Source organism: Cherax quadricarinatus, chromosome 57, assembly GCF_038502225.1.
Source record: "Cherax quadricarinatus isolate ZL_2023a chromosome 57, ASM3850222v1, whole genome shotgun sequence".
NCBI classification, from domain to species: Eukaryota; Metazoa; Arthropoda; class Malacostraca; order Decapoda; family Parastacidae; genus Cherax; species Cherax quadricarinatus.
In genome coordinates this window covers 18,499,486-18,523,527 of record NC_091348.1, presented here as the reverse complement: position 1 = coordinate 18,523,527, position 24,042 = coordinate 18,499,486, and positions in this window count along the sequence as shown.

Here is a 24,042-nt window from a genome sequence, read left to right as displayed (position 1 = left end):
ATCACTAGTGCAGTGGTCCAGGGCATCACTGGTGCAGTGGTCCAGGGCATCACTGGTACAGTGGTCCAGGGCATCACTGGTGCAGTGGTCCAGGGAATCACTGGTGCAGTGGTCCAGGGAACCACCGGTGCAGTGGTCCAGGGCATCACTGGTGCAGTGGTCCAGGGAATCACTGGTGCAGTTGTCCAGGGCATCACTGGTGCAGTGGCCCAGGGCATCACTGGTGCAGTGGTCCAGGGCATCACTGGTGCAGTGGTCCAGGGCATCACTGGTGCTGTGGTCCAGGGCATCACTGGTGCTGTGGTCCAGGGCATCACTGGTGCTGTGGTCCAGGGCATCACTGGTGCAGTGGTCCAGGGCATCACTGGTGCAGTGGTCCAGGGCATCACTGGTGCAGTGGTCCAGGGCATCACTGGTGCAGTGGTCCAGGGCATCACTGGTGCAGTGGTCCAGGGCATCACTGGTGCAGTGGTCCAGGGCATCACTGGTGCTGTGGTCCAGGGCATCACTGGTGCTGTGGTCCAGGGCATCACTGGTGCAGTGGTCCAGGGCATCACTGGTGCTGTGGTCCAGGGCATCACTGGTGCTGTGGTCCAGGGCATCACTGGTGCAGTGGTCCAGGGCATCACTGGTGCTGTGGTCCGGGGCATCACTGGTGCAATGGTCCAGGGCATCACTGGTGCAGTGGTCCAGGGCATCACTGGTGCTGTGGTCCAGGGCATCACTGGTGTTGTGGTCCAGGGCATCACTGGTGCAGTGGTCCAGGGCATCACTGGTGCAGTGGTCCAGGGCATCACTGGTGCAGTGGTCCAGGGCATCACTGGTGCTGTGGTCCAGGGCATCACTGGTGCTGTGGTCCAGGGCATCACTGGTGCAGTGGTCCAGGGCATCACTGGTGCTGTGGTCCGGGGCATCACTGGTGCAATGGTCCAGGGCATCACTGGTGCAGTGCATCACTGGTACAGTGGTCCAGGGCATCATTCCTTAAGATTTCGTCTATCTTGGTATAATACAGCAATGATTTGAGCCTTACTCATAGTACCCAAGTAAAATTTAAATGAAATTACCTTCTGTTTTTAGTGTTGTAGCATATATATATATATATATATATATATATATATATATATATATATATATATATATATATATATATATATATATATATATATATATATATGCAATAAGATCACAGTAAACAGGTGATTTCAAAATATGCAAAACAACCACTCTGAAAGAATAGAGAAATTCATAGTTCCTTGATAATGTGAGTAGTCACGAAAGCGCTTGGAATTTCTCTATTCTTTCAGAGTGGTTGTTTTGCATATAGAGAAATTCATAGTTCCTTGATAATGTGAGTAGTCACGAAAGCGCTTGGAATTTCTCTATTCTTTCAGAGTGGTTGTTTTGCATATATATATATATATATATATATATATATATATATATATATATATATATATATATATATATATATATATCCCTCCTTTCATTATTTTGTCTTTTGTTGATATATTAAAATAGAGCAATATTAATGAAAGGAAAAAAATCATAGCAAATGTTACTGGCTGAACTTATGAGAAAACAGTGTAAGAGCTACGGCCTAAATATTGTATGTAGTGGCGCGCGGAGCATGATTGAAGAAAGTGGTTTATCCTCTGCTCAGCAAATCTTTCCCACATCTAAGATGGAACGACTCAAGTCGAAATACCTTCAAGACTTCTCTATATTTTTTTTTTATTCTCACCACCACTGCCAATAACAGCAGCAGTATCAACAGCAACAACAAAAACCCAGTTAAATATGAACACGAGGACTCGTTGTTATCCATGTTTGTGATAATCGCGAGACAGCTTACACAAACACATATATAATATATATAAAATGTACATATGTCGTGCCGAATAGGTAAAACTTGCAATTTCGGCTTAAATAGCAACGTTCTTCTCGCCGAATAAGGCAAACGAAAATTTGTGTGCGCAATAATTTCGCAAAAAATCATTTTTAACCAAATAAAAACATATATTTCATTGTTTATTATTAAAATGTCTTTCTGGAAACAATCGCAAAAAGACGGTCTTAACAATGGAAGACAAGCAACGGGGGTGGAAATTTTTAGTTCAAGCACTTTTACACTTCTGAGTGCGTCATCAGGAGCTGTGCAATGTTATAAGGGAGCAACTGGAGGGGAAGTTTTTTTCAAAGAGTAACCCATCACGCATTAACACCAGCCGCAGTGTGTGTGTGTGTGTGTGTGTGTGTGTACTCGCCTAGTTGTGGTTGCAGGGGTCGATTCACAGCTACTGGTCCCGCATCTTCGCTGGCCGCTACTAGGTCACTCTTCCTGCTCCTTGAGCTTTATCATACCTCTTCTTAAAGCTATGTATGGATCCTGCCTCCACTACATCACTTCCAAGACTATTCCACTTCCTGACAACTCTGTCTCTGAAGAAATACTTCCTAACATCCCTGTGATTCATTTGAGTCTTCAACTTCCAACTGTAACCCCTTGGTTCTGTGTCCCATCTCTGGAACATCCTGTCTCTGTCCACCTTGTCGATTCCTCAGTATTTTATTTTGTATGTCGTTATCACATCCACCCTATCTCTCCTGTCCTCCAGTGTCTTCAGGTCGATTTCCTTTAACCTCTCCTCCGGGACCAGTCTAGCTGCAAACCTTTGGACATACCCCTTAGCTCCGGGACAACCCTAGCTGCAAACCTTTGCACTTTCTCTAGTTTCCTTACATGCTTGGCTAGGTGTAGGTTCCAAACTGGTGCTGCATACTCCAATATGGGCCTAACGTACATCGTGTGTCGGGTCCTGAAAGATTCCTTATTAAGAAGTCGGAATGCTGTTCTTAGGTTTGCTAGGCGCCAATATGCTGCAGCAGTTATTTGGTTGATGTGCACCTCAGGAGATGTGCCTGATGTTATACTCGCCCCAAGGTCCTTTTCCTTGAATGAGGTTTGTAGTCTCTCCCCCCCTATGCTGTACTCCGTCTGCGGTCTTCTTTGTCCTTCCCCAATCTTTATGACTTTGCACTTGGTGGGGTTGAACTCCAGGAGCCAGTTTCTGGACCAGGCCTGTAGCCTGTCCAGATCTCTTTGTAGTTCTGCCTGGTCCTCGTCGGACTGAATTCTTCATCAACTTCACGTCATCTGCAACAGCGACACTTCGGAGTCTATTGCTTCCGTCATGTCGTTCACAAATACCAGAAATAGCACTGGTCCTAGGACTGACCCCTGTGGAACCCCACTCGTCACAGGCGCCCACTCTGACACTTCTCCACGTGCCATGACTCGCTGCTGTCTTCCTGACAAGTATTCCCTGATCCATTGTAGTGCCTTCCCTGTTACCCCGGCTTGGGCCTCCAGTTTTTGCACTAATCTCTTGCATGGAACTGTGTCAAACGCCTTCTTACAGTCGGAGAAAATGCAATCTACCCACCCCTCTCTCTCTCTTGTCTTACTGCTGTCACCCTGTCATATAACTCCAGTAGGTTTCGGACACAAGATTTCCCGTCCCTGAAACCGTGTGGGCTGTTGTTGATGAGCTTATTCCTTCCTAGGTGTTCCACCACTGTACTCACCTATTTGTACTCACCTATTTGTGGTTACAGGGGTCGAGTCACAGCTCCTGGCCCCGCCTCTTCGCTGATTGCTACTAGGTCCTCTCTCTCCCTGCCCCATGAGCTCTATCATACCTCGCCTTAAAACTATGTATGGTTCCTGCCTCCACCACATCACTTTCTAGGCTATTCCATGGCCTGACTACTCTATGACTGAAGAAATACTTCCTAACATCCCTTTGATTCATCTGAGTCTTCAACTTCCAATTGTGACCTCTTGTGTCTGTGTCCCATCTCTGGAACATCCCGTCTTTGTCCACCTCGTCTATTCCGCGCAGTATTTTATATGTCGTTATCATGTCTCCCCTGACCCTCCTGGCCTCCAGTGTCGTCAGGCCGATTTCCCTCAACCTTTCTTCATAGGACAATCCCCGTAGCTCTGGGACTAGTCTTGTTGCAAACCTTTGCACTTTCTCTAATTTCTTGACGTGCTTGTGTGTGTGTGTGTGTGTGTGTGTGTGTGTGTGTGTGTGTGTGTGTGTGTGTGTGTGTGCATTCTTCAAGAAGACTCAGAAGAGACCCACCTTCAGATTTCTTTACGGGCACAATAAACGGCTCTAACAATGACCATACCAAAGATTGGAAGAATTTAAATGCGTGCTGGAGACGGCACTAATCCTGCAGAAGGTGATAGAATAGGCAATTTGGATAAGATATAAAAATGAGAAAGGTTCATTCCATTCGTGATTCATCAACTGGAAAGTTTTCGATCGTTCGTCGGGAATCTTGTCTCGGAGGAATATATAATATATCTGAGTACATGGGAGTACATTATTATACATAGCAAGACTCCGTAGTACAGTGAGGTACATCGGGACTCTTGTAAAGACAGCTGGGTACAAGGGAGAACATCTGATAATATGGAAACAGTGGAATACATGGAATGCATTGGATAATAATAATAATAATAATAATAATAATAATAATAATAATAATAATATATTATTATTATTATTAGCTTTATTTCTACAAGTACATATACAAGACATACAGTCCCAGCTGACATCAATGACATACTACTATACAGAAAGCCGCTTGTTATGCTGAGCATTTCGCGGAAATTAGGTCAGTTTTGTCCCAGGATGCGACCCACACCAGTCGACTAACTCCCAGGTACCCATTTTACTGATGGGTGAACATGAACAACCGGTGTAAGGAAACACGCCCAATTTTTCTACCCTCGTCGAGAATCAAACCCGGACATTGAGCGTGTGGAGCGAGAGCTTTTGCCACCAGGCCACGGGCCTGGTGGCAAAGGACATGATAGTACGTTGAAGTACACATGGGAGTTAACTAAAGTACAATGGAGTACACTGGTTCAAATGACAGGGATAATATAAGACCAGAATCAATAATATGATTTTCTGCTAAGAAAAAAAAATATACTAGTCTATCTGCCACTGCTTCCATCCAGCCAATTAAGATCAGAATAGTACGGCAGAGAGGCGAGTCTGGATTTAACGAGGAGGGAGAGTAAGGAGAGCTTTCGCAGTTTAACGAGCAATAAGTTTAACTAAAAGCGCTCTCTAAATATAAGTAGAGTAATAGTTATAAAAGACGGGAGTCAGAATTTAACGAGGAAGAGTATTTTTAACAAGGAGGCGCGTTCATGGCATCAACCAGGACGGAGGGAAGGCGGTGAATTATGAGCTCATTCAGAGACAGTAGGTTTAACGAACAATACACCAAATACAAGGAGAGTTGTTGTATAGCAAGGGGTCCGAGTTTAACTAGAGAGAAAGAGAGAGAGAGAGCGAGAGAGAGAGAGAGAGAGAGAGAGAGAGAGAGAGAGAGAGAGAGAGAGAGAGAGAGACAGACAGACAGACAGACAGACAGACAGACAGACAGACAGAGAATTTAATGTAGAGAACTTTGACTTTACCGAGGAGGGCTCAGGATTTAAAGGTGAGCTCCAGGACTTAATTGTGATTTTTTACGAGCGAATGCCGAGGACTGCGTAAGAAGATTTAAGAAAATAAGTGTGCTTTTACGAGAAGGAATTAACAAACAACGATAAAAAGATAATTATGTTAACAAGGATTTTTGTAGCTGAATTAGCTTGATATATATATATATATATATATATATATATATATATATATATATATATATATATATATATATATATATATATATATGTCGTACTGAATAGGTAAAATTTGCTATTTTGGCTTAAATTGCCACGCTCTTCTTGCCGAATAAGGCAAGCGAAAATTTGTGTATGCAATAATTTCGCAAAAATCACTCCGAACCTAACGAAAAAAAATATTTCATTGTGTTTATTATATTATTGGAAACTTATCAAAAATATATTTAGTTGGATTGGGCTAAATTAAACTGCGCTTGTTATAAGGTCAGGCAAGTTTTCTAAGGTTCTTTTGGTACGAAATTATTATTTTTTACATTACCATAAAAGCAAAAAAATATATCTTCAAACGTATAAAAGAAAATTGTAGAAAGGACTTAATTTCAAACGAGTTCTTGCTAGCTGACCAGTTTTACCTATTCGGCACGACACATATATTATCGATTAAGGTTCCGCTTTGGAAATTAATCTTCCTTATGAACAGAAAGACCAAGGTCGTGATGCATTCCATCTTTAATAGGTATCCAATTATTCTATTAACATTTCGGATGTTTCTTCATCCATCGTTAGAATCTTGAATGTATTACAATAAAAGACACATTTTTTTTTTCAATTTATCTACAGTGTGAACTGAGTAACTCAACTAAGATAAATGAATAAATATGATCTTCAACATATTTAAGCCTTTGTATAAAATTAACATATTTTAAGGATAAGTTTGTGCTAGAAATTTCAAAACCGATTTGAATAATTTTTGTGAAAAAAAAAAAAGGGAATGATATATAATTAGTACAATAACGCAGTAATGTAGGCTAAGACAGAAACTCGGGAGAGAAATTGATCTGTATATTTCGACCCCTTTCGGGGATGATCTTCTGAAGAGGCTCCTAGAAGGGAGTCGATATATACAGATCAATTAATCCCCTGAGTTTGTCACCATGTGGGTTATTACTGAACAATGACAGATGTTCACTACACTCTAGGTATTCAAAACAGGTTAAATTCTAACTGGAGGTTAAATTAAATATAATATATAGAAAAAGTAACAATATAATCATTCTCACAATGACCCGAATTTAACATATTTTAACGAGATTACTTAAACCAAATGAATTCAATAACTTAATTATATTTTTTAGTGGATAAAGTAAGCGGAGAGTAATGTTATGCAAATTTCTCACTAATACAAACCAGACAGTCTGTAATATATACTTTATCAAGTTTTTTTAAGGAAAGTATTTCTAAAGATTGCATTAATGTTACGATAGCTGTAAATAATTACACATATTACGTTTCCCGACACATTTTTTCAATGTTAAACTACGGGATATTTTTAACAAAACTGATTGATATTTATTTTTTATAAGGCTAGGCTGCGAGTTCTGTATATGTAGAGTCCAATAATCTAAAGCCTAGTGAATTAGACATGTATTCAAGAATTTGAGGTCACTGGAATTGCATGGGTGATTTAAGGCAAATGATAAACTACCGATAACTACGTGGTAAACTACCGATAATTACGTGATAAACTACCGATACACCGCAACAAATAGTTTGGATATTTATAGTTATACACAATATTTGAGCCAAAAGAACTTGGGAATAGAAGTCACAATACAGTGACTGGAAAATACACAAATAACCCACACACAGGAAAATAAAGTTTATGACTACGTTTAAGACTGACTTGAAACACTGAAAAGTCATACACGCATAAACGCGAAGAGAAGGGAGCCAGAATATACTATACTACAACTCTCTCTCGTTCTGCCATTCCCTTCCCCCGTTCCCTCGTATATATTCTGGCTCCTTTCCCTTCCGCGTTCCTCTCTCTATATGACTAGCCAGTGGTACGAGCCGGACCGAAACGTCGTCATAAGATGCGGGTTATTTGTGTAAGGTGTAAGGAGTTTGTCTCTGAATTTAAATAATGAACCAATAGTTGAGGAATTAGTTCAAAAATGCTCACACACACACACACTGAGGTCTCTTTTCTCCTAGCAGTAAATAGGTACCTAGATGTTAGCAAACTGGTGTGGGTTGCATCCTGAGGACAAAACATAATTTGGTCGAAAAGTTGTGCATAACAAGGGGCTCTCAATATATTATGTTACTAATATCAGTTATGGTTTGTATAAGTTATATCATGTATTTGTAGAAATGAAGATTTATTGTTATTATTATTATATTATTATGGTAAAATTAAGCTTTACCTTTGATATACCTTTGAAGAGTTTCGAGAGTTTCTCTACTCTCTGAGCCCGGAGATGGGCCAGGCTCGTCTGGTGCTTGCCTGGTCAACCAAGCTGTTGCTGGAAATGGAACACCAATATATTTAATATCTCTACGTACTGTGTATACTGACTTAAGGGGTTTAAATTTCTTATCCAAACATATCTTTATCATGGACTGAGTAACATATAAGGAGAGAAATAATTAATTTGAAAGAAATTAAATTATGTTAAATTCCACATAAAAGTTTATCCAAATGGAAGACAGTAAGAGTCCTCAGGTCTTACTTTTGTTGTAAATCATTGAAGTTTAATGATTAAAGTAACTTCCGAAACGTTAATAAAGTAATTTGATATCCATTAAGGATAATAAATATCATTCACAGCCTTGGTACTGCTGTTTATATATATATATATATATATATATATATATATATATATATATATATATATATATATATATATATATATATATATATATATATATATATAAATAACAACACTGCGACTAGCCGAGGACTCGAACCCATGTCGTTTTGGCTAGCCTCTTGATGAGCGAATATTCCATGATGATCTAGCTCACGGGACCATACAGTCCTGCAAAGATCACGCACCCAGCAGAGCTAGGTGTTGTACCGTGATCCGAGAACATTCGATGGTGTGGGTGCCTCAGAACAAATTTCACCTATTCGGCACGACATATATATATATGTGGTGCGATATCCACGAGTCGTTTCAAAAGATCATGTGGTTGAAAATGATCCCTCAGGGAAGGCGCTTGAAAAGCAGGAGAGATAATTACACGTTGTCCGTCAATACAGTCACTGAGGAAAATGTCGTAAGTGATGGCTGGAGTGATGGATGGATGGCCAGTGGTTAGCGTGTGTGTGTGTGTGTGTGTGTGTGTGTGTGTGTATACTCACCTAGTTGTACTCACCTAGTTGAGGTTGCAGGGGTCGAGTCCGAGCTCCTGGCCCCGTCTCTTCACTGGTCGCTACTAGGTCTCACTCCCTGAACCGTGAGCTTTATCATACCTCTGCTTAAAGCTATGTATGGATCCTGCCTCCACTACATCCCTTCCCAAACTATTCCACTTCCGGACTACTCTGTGACTGAAGAAATACTTCCTAACATCCCTTTGATTCATCTGTGTCTTCAACTTCCAACTGTGTCCAATCTCTGGAACATCCTGTCTTTGTCCACCGTGTGCGTGCGTGTGTGTGTGTGTGTGTGTGTGTGTGTGTGTGTGTGTGTGTGTGTGTGGGTGTGCGCGCGCGCGCTCAATAACACCAGCTGGTCAGAAACTTTGTAATAATTGCTGGGTTTTGATCTCTTAGTTTGAAATGCATCATATTTACCTCTTGATTTTTAATTGCCGTGAACTACAACACTTCGTGACAAAATATTTATTGGCGATGCAAATTAAAGGTTAATGTAAATCCATCAGCAATTTTTCAATCGTTTATACATAATAAATCCAGATATTTATAAATTGTGGGGTATAAACAAACACGCTCACACACACACACACACACACACACACACACACACACACACACACACACACACACACACACACACACACACACACATCAAGGGCAGCCTTTCGCGTGCAATTTGGGACACAACATTTTGCTTTTATTCTAAAGAACTGCAATTTGTATCATTTCGAAAAAAAACAAACACAAAGCACAATGTAAAAAGCTCCACAAGTACCCGCGACACAACAGTCAAACCCGTGACTTACAGAAGAACCAATCGATATTTAAAAAAAAAAAACTTTTTTTTTGGGGGGACGTCGTTGATTAAGAGTGGTCTAAGGTAGTGGGGCGGGCGCGATGCAAGCATGCAAGGCTGCCATTCATTAATGTGTACAAACACTGAGGCTAAGTCAATGCTTGCACGCACACTCTCGCTCCCACACACCATCAAACATTAATGTTGAGTGTCCATTACTCCGGTCAGGCGGAGGGCAATTAAGGTCCCAGAAGAGCCGGCTTGTTAATGAGACTTCAAGTGGTGCTGGTGCAAACACCATCTACTTTCCCTAAAAAAAAATGGATAAAAAGTGTAAAATGGTAGAGGTGTTGGTGAAACGCGTGTGTTGGTGTTGTGCGTGAATGTGTGTGTGTGTGTGTGTGTGTGTGTGTGTGTGTGTGTGTGTGTGTGTGTGTGTGTGTGTGTGTGTGTGTGTGTGTGTGCGTAAATTCACGACAGAGATACAAATGGAGAAGCTGGTCAGCGTCTTTTCTGTACCATTAAGAAGTCGCTCGCGAAGATATTAGTCTAGGAGGGATCGCTGAATCAACTTACAATGTGTTATTGTAAAATATGTAATCAAAAAATTTTAAATACATTATACTGCAAGATTTTTTAAGTGACGCTAGTACCACGAATAAAATTAAGTGTCACAAATACCACTTATCACACTTGCTATCACCAACAGCCTGACTGGTCAGAGACCCCTTCGGAATTAGCAGACGGGGTGTATTGACCGTCCAAGTAGTGAGTAACCCACAAGGCTTCAGCTCTTCGTGATAAACAATAACACTTGCCACAATTAAAATAACACTTATCGTTACGGAAGAACATTTAACATCATGATAATTGAACGCGGAAACTCTGGTAGTGGCTGGTGGTGTTGGGATTATTATATCTCGTCTTACTCTTCATGCTGTCAGCCAGGCAGATGTGAAGGGTAAAACTTCCAACTCTTAAAATCATAAGATGTAAATGAATACTCCAGTCTGCCTAGGATATTGTCGCTTCTGTTGTCCCTCACTTGTGGACTATGAGATATTATTTGTAAATATACAGCCCGTTTGTAATATATATATATATATATATATATATATATATATATATATATATATATATATATATATATATATATATATATATATGTCGTGCCGAATAGGCAGAATTTGCGATCTTGGCTTAAATAGCAACGCTCATCTTGCCATATAGAACAAGTGAAAATTTGTGTATGCAATAATTTCGCCAAAATCATTCTGAACCTAACGAAAAAAATGTATTTCAATGTGTTTGTTTAGTATTAAATTATTGTAAACAAATCTAAAATATATTTAGTTGGGTTAGGCTAAAATAAATTGTTTTTGTTATTATAAGGTTAGGTAAGTTTTCTAAGATTCTTTTGGTGCAAAATTAAAAATTTTTACATTAACAATAATGAAAAATATATATCTTTAAACGTATAAGAGAAAATCTTAGAAAGGACTTAATTTTAAATGAGTTCTAGCTAATTGACCAGTTTTACATATTCGGCACGACATACATACATATATATACATATATATACATTATATATATATATATATATATATATATATATATATATAAGTAGGAGAAACTTTTAGAGAGGGTGTGGTAGGTAAGTTTGGGGTGCCAGGTGTAAATGATAATGGGAGCCCTTTGATTGAACTTTGTATAGAAAGGGGTTTAGTTATAGGTAATACAATACATATTTTAAGAAAAGGAGGATAAATAAGTATACAAGATATGATGTAGGGCGAAATGACAGTAGTTTGTTGGATTATGTATTGGTAGATAAAAGACTGTTGAGTAGACTTCAGGATGTACATGTTTATAGAGGGGCCACAGATATATCAGATCACTTTCTAGTTGTAGCTACACTGAGAGTAAAAGGTAGATGGGATATAAGAAGAATAGAAGCATCAGGGAAGAGAGAGGTGAAGGTTTATAAACTAAAAGAGGAGGCAGTTATGGAAAGATATAAACAGCTATTGGAGGATAGATGGGCTAATGAGAGCATAGGCAATGGGGTCGAAGAGGTATGGGGTAGGTTTAAAAATGTAGTGTTAGAGTGTTCAGCAGAAGTTTCTGGTTACAGGAAAGTGGGTGCGGGAGGGAAGAGGAGCGATTGGTGGAATGATGATGTAAAGAGAGTAGTAAGGGAGAAAACGTTAGCATATGAGAAGTTTTTACAAAGTAGAAGTGATGCAAGGAGGGAAGAGTTTATGGAGAAAAAGAGAGAGGTTAAGAGAGTGGTGAAGCAATGTAAAAAGAGAGCAAATGAGAGAGTGGGTGAGATGTTATCAACAAATTTTGTTGAAAATACGAAAAGGTTTTGGAGTGAGATTAACAAGTTAAGGAAGCCTAGAGAACAAATGGATTTGTCAGTTAAAAATAGGAGAGGAGAGTTATTAAATGGAGAGTTAGAGGTATTGGGAAGATGGAGGGAATATTTTGAGGAATTGTTAAATGTTGATGAAGATAGGGAAGCTGTGATTTCGTGTATAGGGCAAGGAGGAATAACATCTTGTAGGAGTGAGGAAGAGCCAGTTGTGAGTGTGGGGGAAGTTCGTGAGGCAGTAGATAAAAGGAAAGGGGGTAAGGCAGCCGGGATTGATGGGATAAAGATAGAAATGTTAAAAGCAGGTGGGGATATAGTTTTGGAGTGGTTGGTGCAATTATTTAATAAATGTATGGAAGAGGGTAAGGTACCTAGGGATTGGCAGAGAGCATGCATAGTTCCTTTGTATAAAGGCAAAGGGGACAAAAGAGAGTGCAAAAATTATAGGGGGATAAGTCTGTTGAGTATACCTGGTAAAGTGTATGGTAGAGTTATTATTGAAAGAATTAAAAGTAAGACGGAGAATAGGATAGCAGATGAACAAGGAGGCTTTAGGAAAGGTAGGGGGTGTGTGGACCAGGTGTTTACAGAGAAACATATAAGTGAACAGTATTTAGATAAGGCTAAAGAGGTCTTTGTGGCATTTATGGATTTGGAAAAGGCGTATGACAGGGTGGATAGGGGGGCAATGTGGCAGATGTTGAAGGTGTATGGTGTAGGAGGTAGGTTACTGAAAGCAGTGAAGAGTTTTTACGAGGATAGTGAGGCTCAAGTTAGAGTACATAGGAAAGAGGGAAATTATTTCTCAGTAAAAGTAGGCCTTAGACAAGGATGTGTGATGTCACCGTGGTTGTTTAATGTATTTATAGATGGGGTTGTAAGAGAAGTAAATGCGAGGGTCTTGACAAGAGGCGTGGAGTCAAAAGATAAAGAATCACACATAAAGTGGGAGTTGTCACAGTTGCTCTTTGCTGATGACACTGTGCTCTTGGGAGATTCTAAAGAGAAGTTGCAGAGATTGGTGGATGAATTTGGTAGGGTGTGCAAAAGAAGAAAATTAAAAGTGAATACAGGAAAGAGTAAGGTTATGAGGATAACAAAAATATTAGGTGATGAAAGATTGGATATCAGATTGGAGGGAGAGAGTATGGAGGTGAATGTATTCAGATATTTGGGAGTGGACGTGTCAGCGGATGGGTCTATGAAGGATGAGGTGAATCATAGAATTGATGAGGGGAAAAGGGTGAGTGGTACACTTAAGAGTCTGTGGAGACAAAGAACTTTGTCCTTGGAGGCAAAGAGGGGAATGTATGGGAGTATAGTTTTACCAACACTCTTATATGGGTGTGAAGCATGGGTGATGAATGTTGCAGCGAGGAGAAGGCTGGAGGCAGTGGAGATGTCATGTATGAGGGCAATGTGTGGTGTGAATATAATGCAGAGAATTCGTAGTTTGGAAGTTAGGAGGAGGTGCGGGATTACCAAAACTGTTGTCCAGAGGGCTGAGGAAGGGTTGTTGAGGTGGTTCGGACATGTAGAGAGAATGGAGCGAAACAGAATGACTTCAAGAGTGTATCAGTCTGTAGTGGAAGGAAGGTGGGGTAGGGGTCGGCCTAGGAAAGGTTGGAGGGAGGGGGGTAAAGGAGGTTTTGTGTGCGAGGGGCTTGGACTTCCAGCAGGCGTGCGTGAGCGTGTTTGATAGGAGTGAATGGAGACGAATGGTTTTTAATACTTGACGTGCTGTTGGAGTGTGAGCAAAGTAACATTTATGAAGGGGTTCAGGGAAACCGGCAGGCCGGACTTGAGTCCTGGAGATGGGAAGTACAGTGCCTGCACTCTGAAGGAGGGGTGTTAATGTTGCAGTTTAAAAACTGTAATGTAAAGCACCCTTCTGGCAAGACAGTGATGGAGTGAATGATGGTGAAAGTTTTTCTTTTTCGAGCCACCCTGCCTTGGTGGGAATCAGCCAGTGTGATAATATAATATAATATAATATAATATATATATATATATATATATATATATATATATATATATATATATATATATATATGCGCAAGAAGATCACAGAAAACAGGTGATTTCAGAATATGCAAAACAACCACTGTGAAAGAATAGAGAAATGGGAATTTCTCTATTCTTTCACAGTGGTTGTTTTGCACACACACACACACACACACAATATATATATATATATATATATATATATATATATATATATATATATATATATATATATATATATATATATATATATATATATATGTCGTGCCAAACACGTAAAACTGGTCAATTAGCAAGAACTCATTGAAAATTAAATCCTTTTCAAACTTTTCTCTTAAACGTTTAAAGATATATTTTTTCATTTGTGTTAATGTAAAAATTTATAATATCGTACCAAAAGAACCTTAGAAAACTTACCTTATTATAACAAGCGCCATTTAATTTAGCCTAATCCAACTAAATATATTTTAGATAACTTTATAATAATTTAATAATAAACACAATGAAATATATTTTTTTATCGTTAGGTTCGGAATGATTTTTGCGAAATTATTGCATACACAAATTTTCGCTTGCCTTATTCGGCAATAAGAGCGTTGCTATTTAAGCCAAAATAGCAAGTTTTACTTAATCGGCACGAGACCCATACATAATATATATATATATATATATATATATATATATATATATATATATATATATATATATATATATATATATGTCGTGCCGAATAGACAGAACTTGCGATCTTGGCTTAAATAGCAACGCTCATCTTGCCATATAAGACAAGTGAAAAATTGTGTATGCAATAATTTCGCAAAAATCATTCTGAACCTAACGAAAAAGATATATTTCATTGTGCTTGTTTAGTATTAAATTATTGTAAACGTATTTAAAATATATTTAGTTGGATTAGGCTAAAATAAATTACACTTGTTATAATAAGGTTAGGTAAGTTTTCTAAGACTCTTTTGTTGAAAAATTATAAATTTTTACATTAACATTAATGAACAATATATATCTTTAAACGTATAAGAGAAAATTTTAGAAAGGGCTTAATTTTAAATGAGTTCTTGCTAAATGACCAGTTTTACATATTCGGAACGACATATATATATTATATATTATATATTATATATATATATATATATATATATATATATATATATATATATATATATATATATATATATGCTGAAAGACTCACACCTCTGTTTATATATAGGCACCGCTTGGAGTATTCAGTGGTGGTAGTGCTGGAATGTGGTAAAGCACCGGGATTTACTGCAGTCGGCCACGAGCAATTATTGGAGTGTATCGGGGAGAGACTCAGGCCATGAACTACACATATTTACCTCCCTCCACCCCTTTCCTGTCTCCTTGTGTGTCTACTCGCCATACTGGGATTGCAGGGTTCGAGGCACATAGCTCCTGGCTAAGCCTCTTAACTCTTCATGGAGCGGATTTGCTTATTCTCGAGCTCTATGGCGGGCCATATATATTTATATTCCTGAAGCTATGGTATTTGTTACTACTAAACCTGTGTGTGTGTGTGTGTGTGTGTGAGAGAGAGAGAGAGAGAGAGAGAGAGAGAGAGAGAGAGAGAGAGAGAGAGAGAAAGAGAGACAGACAGACAGACTGCAAACAATGTCTGCTATCGCAGATCGCTGGTGATTTTTCAGTCCAAGTGCCCTGAACGATTTTCTGCATTACTCAGTGTACTTGGTGTCGGGTATACCGTGATAAATGACATCCCTTGTTATACTTCCATAAAAAAAATTATACTACGCTTGATACAGTACGTAAGATTTTTTTTTTTCACGAAATTATAAAGCACAATACCTTTAATAAATTTATTTTTATATATAGATTTATAAATATTTATATCATTACTTTATGTTTTCCGCTTTTGTAATAGAATATTGAAATTAAAAATAAATCCTAAAGTTTTACTGTTTATGTTAGTTTCTTTTCCCACTCATGCTTTATGTTCCTAAATTTTAATATTTTTTACTACTATATCCTTTATTTGCTTTATCTCCTTTAATAATAAAGCTGGTATAAAAACTTATGCTTTAGCAAAAGACCAAAGATCACATTAATCTTCAGTTTCTAAACATTAATAACATTCCAGGATTATTATTTTTTAAAGTATTAATAAATGAATGCTTCAAAAATATCGAGAGGCTTCATCCTTTGACTAATTCCGAGTTCGTCGTCCCCATCACATATCACTCCTGTAAACAATATATTGAAGACACTTCTCCATCTCATGTTTAAATGTGAAAACAGTTTTCATTTCAATTTCTTCTGGCAACCTATTCCGAATGTTTACCATAGTTTGAAGAAATAAGGTATATCATTCAAGTAAACTCGTTTTTCGTATACTTATAAGACCACTGCTGCTTGTATGGGATAAGGGAAAGTGCCATTTTCCATTAAACGAAGAACGTTTATATGTGTGATGGGGTTGTAGACGTGATGGAGTTCTGATGGGGTTGCAAGAGATGTAAATGACTGGGTGTTGACAAGAAGTGTGGGACTAAACGAAATGCTCATGCATCCTAGTGGCTTTCTTAACAATAACATATTATACGTAAATTACACTTTGTAAACTACACAGAGAAATAAACTATAAGAAGTCGATACAAGGTGAAAATTATCAGAGTTGCTGTGGAAATTTATTTGGTCCCTAAAGTTCCACAGGACAGATCCAGCATGGCCGTACGGGATGGCTGAGCTGGATGGCCCTTATACCCCACCCTAACAATCAGCATTCTTTCTGGTCGGCGATGGATTCTTGGTAGGCATGTATTTAATTTATAGATTTATTCTTCAGGGAAGGAGTAGGTAGTTTTACTGTTAGTATATTAATATTGGTTTACTAAGGTATCTGTAGATAATAATGATGTAGACCTAAGACCTTAACATAGGTAGTAATAGGCCGATAATGTAGGCAAACACTAGGTTAAGTTAGCTAGGGAGAACTGGCAGCCCTAGCTTGTATGACGAGGCGCGGGTCTAAAAGACAATAGCATCCCTCTTAAGACAGACACCAACTGGACAATACGTGCCGTGATCAGCAGACGGCGCCCCCACGTGTCTTCACATCTGAGACCTGGGGAAATCTGGTAGAGGCACCTCGATGTACCGTAGATGACCTCCTCCGTCAGGCCCATACAGTAAGACAAGACCACTATTTCTCGTAGAATTCTGGCCAGTGTCTGGAGAGTTTGTGAGTTGAGTTTTGACTGTGGGCCCGGTTGCAACAGGTTTCATGCCCAGAATTAAGGCTCCCGGTTGCACGTGGTTTCTGAGGGGAAGTCCAAAGGGGCTAAAGCTAAGCTTAGAGAAGTGAAGATCAGGATATATGCTGCAACACCAAGTAAGTTAGTCCTTTTTACGTGCATGCAGGCGAGGTTTTCTTGTAACATCAATCATTTGTGAAAATCTGTCCTATAAGCCACTTGTGAGGCTGAGGTACCCAACTCAGAGCTCGGTGTCAACAGAGTTTGCTAGGGTAGGCGACTCACTTGGAGGCAGCCCACACAAATTTTCACAGTTGCTCTTTGCCGATGACAGTTCTTTTGGGAGATTCTAATGATATTATTATTAAAACTAAGCGCTAAGTCCACAAGGGTCAATACTTACCAGGAAGCACATACACTCCTTTCTCAACGTTAATAGTGTTCAGAATGGAAGAGTATTACAGCAGCATTCTGAGTACCAGGATGGATAACCAGAGTACCGTAAAAACTGTCTGATAACGAAGACTAAAACTAGACTACTATTCTGAGTACCGCAATGGGCGATAAAGGTACCACAAGTGCATCTCTCAGTAAATGATCGAACGACCAAATACCACACGAGTCTTTTGAGTACAAGTGAGGACGAACAGAGTGCCACGAGAGTGCTGCCTTCACTCACAACACCAAAATCGGTAACTCACATCGGGAGCACTAATCCACAGAGTGACTGGTGACTTAGATACATGCAAATCAAATGACAGATTGTCTTCCATGGAGAGATGAGAAGAGGGATGAACTGTGGCTGCTACTGTAACTGTAGACATAGCTGTAACTACATGCATAGTTTTAACTCTGGCTGTAACTCTGGTTAACTATAACTGCATTTAAAACTTTCTCATATGGTTGTTGATCTTCGAATGAAGTCACATATAAAAGGGATCTTATTATTTTAATTATGATTATAATAATTATTGATATTAGTATAATAATAGATAAATACTACTACTATGAATAATAATTTTATTATTATTATTATTCATTTTTGCTTCTTGTGGAAACAACTTTCAAAGTTCTTAAAAAAAATTATTTTTCTCTTGAACAACGTCTTTGTGTTCCTACACATCCATTAGAGAGAGAGAGAGAGAGGTGAGAAATCTGAGTTAGAAAAATAGAGAGAGATGGAAAGGAGACGAGAGATCTCATAATCTATCCATCTATCTTTAGCCACTGTCTAATCTTCTATCACCAGTCTAACTCTAATCTATCCTTATTCACTGTCTGTTCCAATTACAGTCCATAGTGAATCTCTGATCTATCATTGTCCCTCGTCTGATTTATCCCTGTTCCCCCTCTGATCTATCCCTGTCCCTCGTCTGATTTATCCCTGTTCCCCCTCTGATCTATCCCTACCCCTTTTCCATCCCTAATCTATCCCTGCCCCCTGTATATCCCTAATCAATCCCTGCCCCTTGTATATCCCTAATCTACCACTAACCCTCGTCTGATCTATCCCAGCCCCTTGTCTATCTCTAATCTATTTCTTAATTAGAAAGTCTGTTAAAATGCATCACAGGTAAGTCATGGGACATTTTTAATACTAGGTTTACGGTTTTTGTCCTTACCCTAAAAAAAAGTACAATTTCGTAACACAGTCGAAACTGTAATAGATTTTGGTGAATTTAAATTCTATTATTGTGCTGACTATTGGAAAAGTAATATTTTTATATTGTATTTTGGGTTTTCAATATGCGTGTTGGTTTTATCGGCGCGTCTGTGTGACGGTTTTATTTGCGTCTGCGTGATGGTTTTATTTGAGTGTGTGACGGTTTTATGATTATAATAGTTTTAAAACTGTACTTGATGGTTTTATTGGTATGTGACATTTTTGTCTTTTTTTTATAAGATTTTTATCCGTTTTAATGAAGGTTTTACTTATAATCTACATCAAGCGCATCAGTGTTCTATAAATGCGTGTATAAGTGCTCTAAAACCGGTTTAATCATGGCTCTATAACAGGTTTTATCAGAGCTCTAAAACAGGTTTTATTACTGCTTCGTAATCGGTTTTATAAGTGCTATATCTTGTTTTATAAGTGTTCTAGCATCGGTTTATAAGTGCTCTATCACTGGTTTCTTGAGTGCTCTAGCTTCGATTTCATTACTGCTCTATTGTTGGTATTATCAGTGCTCTGGATCGGTTTTCTGTAGTTGCTCTACGAAACAGGTTACAGTGTTCTGTATCCAGCTTTATTAGTGTAGTAGAGCAGAAATAGAAGGTTAGTTAACGGGGTTTAAAACCTAGTCGACAACACTTGGGAGTCATTAAGGCCAAGGACACAAGTGCAACTAATGTGACATTTTATTGTGGCAACGTTTCGCTCTCCAGGAGCTTTATCAAGCCGTTACAAACAGTACGTGGACACAGAGGGTATATATATACCCTCTGTGTCCATGTACTGTTTGTAACGGCTTGATAAAGCTCCTGGAGAGCGAAACGTTGCCACAATAAAATGTCACATAAGTTGCACTTGTGTCCTTTTACTTTACATATTGTCGGTAATTCTACCAACTTTATTACAGTCATTAAGGCAGTTCTTAACCTTTTCACCACAAGAGCACGATAATCCCCCAAAATAAGGAGTAAAACGAACTGTAAATACAAATCCAGATGTAGTACTCCGTTAACCCTTTTGGCAGCCTAGTTCCTAGACCTTTCGTGTATCCATGTGCTCTTACCGTCCACAGGATGCATATGGTGTGCACAATAAATTAGCCATTTCAGTGTCAAAATCTATATCTAATCTCAGGATATGTACACTGAGAGAAGCGTACACCTCTCGGTGTACGTATACAGAGTGTAAGAAAAAGAGGAGACTACGTGAGGAATTTGTCAGGTGTCAGAATTTCGTGTTGACACACCCTGTATAATGTACCCGAGTGTTTCAATGAAGTTATGAAAAATGCAAAAATGTGCTAATTCCGAATTGCGTTATGAATTATTGCTGAAGTTAGTTATAATTTTAAACATATACCATACCCCGGCCGGGATTGAACCCGCGGTCAGAGAGTCTCAAAACTCCAGACCGTCGCGTTAGTCACTAGACCAGCTAGTGTCATTACGATTTCGTGAGTCATGTTGACGGCAGTGAGGGGACTTGAGCTAGAGTTCGTCACGGCCACGCTAGCTGGAGATTCGTCTGTAAAAACTTGCATTTGTGGTCACAGTGGTGCCTATGCTAACCTTCCTATGGTGTAGAAATATACCTAGTTGGACGAATCTTATTGTGGCTAGCTGGTCTAGTGGCTAACGCGACGGGCTGGAGTTTTGAGACTCTCTGACCGCGGGTTCAATCCCGGCCGGGGTATGGTTTGTTTGCAATCGTGTCATTACGATTTCGTGAGTCATTTAAACATACACCTTTTTGCATACATATTAATTTGAGTAAATAAATAGCAAACCGCTATAATGCTGAATAATACTAACGACAATAATAATAATATTGTCATTATTAATGTCATTATTATTGTCACTATTATTATTATTACTATTATTATTATGCGAAAAATTCTGAACGCAAACTCGAAGAACATGAATATTTTGGGGGGGGGGGAGGGGAGAGAGAGAGGGGGGGGGGTAAGGTCAGTATATGATAAACGAATTATTTGCAATTTTCTATTAAATTTTTTTTACCGTAAACTGCGCATGAAGTTGTAACTTCCAGGATCTGGTCTGGAACGATATCGTTCCAGACCGTGGAGCTGAACTCTTCTCCAGGCTGACGGACTGATCACCTCAAATACATTTTATCCAAAGTTGATGGACTGACTTTATCTTAATTTCACTACTACACCTATCTCTGTATCTGACTGAAGAAGCCTACTGTGCAGGCGAAACGTTTCGGAATAAAGATACCTAACTGCCGAACATGCGTCTTAATCAACATTAAAACTGGTGGTACTCCTGAAGTGCATCGGATCGCTGAGGAAATTTAATCTCAGCCTTATGTCTAATTTCCAGTAATATAATTATTTTGACACGGTACTGCTGTTAATTTTAATGGCAGATGTTGGCAGAAATAATTCGCAAGCTGCTATTGATATCATATTACCTGCAATGCATAGTAGGAATTTAGAAATGACTGTCCATTTGCGTTCATATTATGTACGTAAGTACTAGGGGTAGTTGGCACGTACGAGTAGCCGACACGTACGAGTAGTTGACACGTACGTGGGGTAGTTGACACGTACGTGGGGTAGTTGACACGTACGTAGGGTAGTTGGCACCTGTGTTCCTCGTAAGTTATGTGCATCTGCCCGTCAAATTACATGTACACTCAGGTTTTTATATTTTACATATTTTAAATGTGTGTCTTCTGTTTTTGGGTTGAAGAAAGAAACAATTGTGCGATATTTGGGAATCTCTGCTGAGGAAACGTTTCGTCAGCCAGAGACTTCTTCAGTCCAATACAGAGAATAACGGTGGACGATGAACAGGAGTTTGAGGTACTCAGTCCCTCAGGCTAGAGACGATGGACTAATCACAGTCTCCAGGCAGAGGGATTCATTACTTCAAACTCCTCCTCTGTAGTGGACTGAAGAAGCCACTGGCTGACGAAACGTTTCCTCAGTAAAGATGAGTATGAAACGAGGGATTATGTGGTCCCTTCTTGAAAGTGGAAGGTTGATAATGTATGAAACGTGATCAGTCACTTTAATAATGGTACGACTACACCGGTAAATTGAAGAAAAATCCTACTGTAGGCGAAACATTCCGGAAGTAGAGATACCAAAGTGTTGCACTTGGGAGGCGGTGTGGTGGCTGGCTTGTGTGTTTTTGTGACACCATTGCTAACCCAGTGAGAGTGGTGGCTTATTTTTGAGCGATACGCAGACTGAAAGTACGAGGCGAAAATCAGTTGGATGCCTTGGGAGTTCCCGGGAGTACTGACAGTGACCAGAGATTCGACGTGGGATAATTAAACGATAAGGGCCTTAGGGACAGGGTATGTTCTTGAGTACAAAACACCTTAGTGTTTTACAGTTCTTCTCCAGGAACTCTTGGAGGAACTTATGACAAACATTTCAAGGAAATCGGATAGTCGGACTTGAGTCCTGGAGGTGGAAAGTGAAGTGTCTGCACTCTGAAGGAGAGGGTGGGGATGTTGCAGCTTGGATGGTCAACTGAGCGGCAAGACAGTAATTGAATGACGTGTGAATGAGGGCCTTCCCTGTTTTCTTTTTTTTTTTTTGTTACCCTATTCGGTGGGAGACGGTCGATGTCTTAAAAAAAAAAATACGAAAGCACCGGAGTAAATGAAGAATTATCGAAACGCAGTTGTAATAAGGACTAGCTGGCTGGAAGACCAGCGAACGGAGGCTCGAGTCTCCATCATTCCATCTTCAAAATAACAAACAAAATAATAAACTCAGCTTACTCTGCGCTTCCCAAAAATTAAACTTTTCCTATTCTAGATGGATTAATGTACATTAATCTACGTTTGCTTAGAATTAAGCGACAGCTGCAAAACATAAGCGGCAGCTTACGTGAGGAAGACGTACTGTCTGCGACACTCAGGTTTACGACTCTGTCGCTCAAACTGGACTATCATAGTCAGAGCTACTGGTTCATAATATAGTTTTAGTGTAAGTATAAGAGTTTGAATTCCGTTAAATAATGACAAGTTGTGATGAATGGTTTGAAAAACCGACAAGTTGAAGATTGAGACACTTATGCAGCATATGGGAATCTTAATTCAGGAAACGTTTCGCCACACAGTGGCTTCATCAGTCCAATATTGGACTGATGAAGCCACTGTGTGGCGAAACGTTTCCTGAATAAAGATTCCCATATGCTGCATTAGTGTCTCAATCTTCAAATAATGACAAGGTTTGAGACCCATTTGATAATAACAGAGAACCAATTTATAATGTAATTTTAAAACTGTTGTAATAATAATAATCACTAATAAAAAATAATTATAAAAATATGCTTGACAAACAGTATATTTTTATATTGTTAGTAGGTTTGGGTTTGAGAAAACCTACCTAGTATGGGCCAACAGGCCTTCTGCAGTGTTCCTTCTTTATGTTCTTATAAACTGATGGTGTCTCGCTGAGTTTGTAGCGGGTCTTACAGAGCCTCAGAAACAAGAGGTAATTAGACTCGAGGAATTGAAAGAGAGGAGCTCTACTTCCCTGCATCAAGTCTTTCAAGCAGTATAAAGCGCCTTTGCAAGGAAAGGAGTCATATATTATTGATCAGCACCACTCGATTGTGGGTACAATAATATAAAATACTGCTCATTTGGCTAGTACACCAAAAGGAGTAGAATGAAATTAGCTCAGAGGCATCCACACCACCGTATGTTCTCGGATGACGGGTACAACACCTAGCTTGGCTGGGTGCGTCATTCTTGAGAATTGTGTGGTCCCGTGGACTGGAGCGTCGTGTCTTTCGCTCACCATGAGGCGGGCCAAAGCAGCATGGGTTCGACTCCTTGGCTAGTCGCAGTGTTGTTTTTGATCAGTATCACCCGCTCGTGGGTACAATATATATATATATATATATATATATATATATATATATATATATATATATATATATATATATATATATATATATATATATATATATAATCACACCAGCTTCGACAACACACCTGCCACCGGCAAATTACCTTTATGTGTAATACTGTAGCTATTACATTTGATTCTACGGCACGTAAGTATACAC